Consider the following 3310-nt stretch of genomic DNA (forward strand, 5'->3'; position numbering starts at 1 on the left):
ACTGAACATTCGCTCGGCCGGACCGAACGCAGTGACGGTAGGGGGAGACTGCTGCTAATAAATACTGCTAGTAAACATAGTACGGCCCGTTTTTCTCGCGAGAACGCGCGATTCTCCCGTCAAACAGCACGGAAATGGCTATGGAGCCAACTGTCCCTTGAACATGGGTGTGTGACAACCAGCGCGTCTACTGTAACCCACTGATTGATTAAACATCGCATTTTACCCCAGTTGAGTTGTTTTCCAATTATAATGGCGTAATGGAGTACAACACAGTTTAACATTTGAACATTTGAACCCTTTTAGATCACACCCCAGTCAGATTAACATACGTTTAATAATAATTAACATATCATTTCTTCATATTTAAAAAAAAAAAATCAAAATCTAGTGTCGTTTTTTCCTGGAAACACAATATGATTACATCATCTACTACCAACACATTTTAAACAATAATATTGTGCCATCCATCATTCAATTTGTAACTTTTAACAGCACAGAGCAGGAAAAGGTCTGATTTCATTTGAATGAATATCCCACAAAATGTCACACAAAACAGCTTTTTATCAATTAATCCTCTTAATGATTATTTCTTAGTCCATCAAACAACACAACTCAATCATGTTGCCACTATAGAAGAAGTTGCAGCCCACAGACTGTCTGGTACATTAACCAGATCCATTAATAGCAGCACCTTTTTGGTTTTGTTTGACCATTAATGCACACCTTCCTTTGAGGTTTTGCAGGGATGTCAAAAAAGAAATTAGACATATCTTTACTTCCCCTGCTTAGCTGTGTCCTTGCCTAAAAATAACGTATTTGTTTTCCAAACCTTGGATCTACATATAGCTGTGGAAATGAAAAGAAGAAAAGGGTAAGTCATACAGTGGCTACTGATTTTTGGACACCTCTTGTCCGTATCAACAGATTTTCCCCAACAAAAGAATGCCTGTCTGTTGCTGTGGCTTTATTTTATCAAAGTGTGGTTTGAAGTTGAGCTGAAATGTTATTTCAAGAGTATCTAGTATGGTGATGTATTTCCGAGGATTGGCAGGCAGGACATAACGTTGGGAGGAAGACATTTTTTTTGTTGGTATTTTTTTTTTCTCATATATATATATATATTGTTAAATAGGTGCACAATGTGACCGGAGATGTGATCTAAAATGCTCAACTTTAAAGTGTGAACCTTGAAAACTTCCATATCTATGCAATCAAATGTTTTAAAATAGCAATATAATAACATTACAGACATATAGCCCACCTGCTTCAGGAGTGTTGACCCTAACTCCGACCATGGCCCTGACCCCTGGCATCAAACATAAAATTTGCGTTTGGTAGAGTTTACTGGATGCCCTTGGCATGAAAGTTTCCGTCAAAGAACTCTTCAGCACTGAGGATTTAATGAAGTGATGCAGGGAAAATCTGGCAGGGCGAGGGAAGTTATACATGAACGGTTTTTCACTGTAATAAATGTGGATGGCACATATAACACACACACACACACACACACACACACATACACGGTCCCTGCCTGCTCCAGGCTTGTAAAGGGACAACTGTTGGCTTTTATTGGCACTGGAGACGACAACTGTTCTGTGTGTGTGTCGCATGTCTCAGTAGGAGTTCTCAATCAACCACAGCTTGTAATGAAGCCTGACACGGTCAAATAACAAACAGTTGCATCGCATAACGAATCATGATTATTCACTATGAATAATAATAATAGGCTAAGTCAATCTTCTTGTCATCGTTATCTGGGTCAAATAATGAAAAGTTAAAAAGAAACGAGAAAACATGTAGAAAAAAAAGTCCCAGCGGAGAGCTACTTGATTTAATTTAAAAAGACAGCAGTCAACAAGCACACTTGCATCAAATATATAGAGGGTCCATGATTAGATTGAATTGTAGGTTGGTATATTTACAGTATATTCTAATTGTTTATTTTGGATATATATCTAGGGTTGATTATGCAAACTGACCACCTTATACATAAGAGGTCCCTGCTCTCCCACCTGAGTCGGATTTAATAACATTGGCTGCAACTATCAATTTAAAAACACCCATTCCAGTTTCTCAATGCTGTTGTCTTTAAATACTGTGCTTTGTCAGTCCAAATCCCAAAGGTATTTAGTTTTTTAGTATATAAAACCATGTGAAGTGGGAGATTGCTGTGTTTGAGAGGCTGAAATCAGCATTCTCTGGTATTTTTGCATGCAAAATTCATTTTAACGTGTGGTCGTCTTACACAATAGAGCTGCAATGATGAATCAACCAGTTGATTGACAGAAGAGTAACAATTTTGGAAAAGAAACTGAATTTCTGCACCAAAAAAAGATTTAGACATTTGAACTTTTGAGTGCTGAAATCACAGGATGTCAAATATGAAGGTGAACTAAGGAAGAGAGGACAAAGAGGACGGGAGCCGCCATGATGTCTTTGGTGTCGACTCTGGAGATGAAATCAATTTTGAAGGACCCTATAAAAGTGCAGATAGTGGTCCTCCTCTGGAGAGACATTACTCACACAACTACTCTTCATAGGTCCATCGGATAGAGACTCTTGTGGGAAGCTAAAGTAGCTTAACACATACATAATAGAATGTACCAATGCAGCATACTGTCAAACAATTTGCTAGCGTTATTAGGAAATGTAGTGAGTAACATATCCAACACTGACAGACAACAATGAGGAGTAACTTTCATTTCTGTGGACCTTTCATATTACAACCTTTAATAATCTAAAAAAAAGTGATTTATTCAGTTTAAAAGTGTAAACTGGAATCACTTCATTCACTTATTCTCCAGCTAGATTGATCCACATTTGACAAAATTAAAACCAGCAAATAGTTTGTTGCGTTGCTTAATAATGCTTGCTTGATAATAACTGAGAGGGAGCGGCCCACAATTACAACAAAGCTTATATATGAGCTTGAAGGAGTCTGGCTATTCCCCTCTTTCCTTTAAACACGATTGGTGTATTGCAGCATTCTCTGAAAAGGAGAAGGGAGAGGGAAGGAGAAGAGGAAAGGAAAGGGTAGATGAGGAGAAGAAGAGGGGAGATAAGAGGAGAGGAGGTACTGCAGCAGAGAGAGAGAGAGGGAGAGAGAGATTTTAATCAATTGAAGTGCCTTCAATCTGACCTGTCCCACCTCTCTCCTCTCCTCAGGGTACATTAACACACACACACACACACACACACACACACACACACACACACACACACACACACACACACACGCACACTGTCATCATGCATTTGTATGGGATCTGTTACAATTTTAATATTTTGGCCTTCATGAGGCATAACA

This window comes from Eutrigla gurnardus (genome assembly GCF_963514095.1).
Source record: "Eutrigla gurnardus genome assembly, chromosome: 23".
In the NCBI taxonomy this organism is placed as follows: Eukaryota; Metazoa; Chordata; class Actinopteri; order Perciformes; family Triglidae; genus Eutrigla; species Eutrigla gurnardus.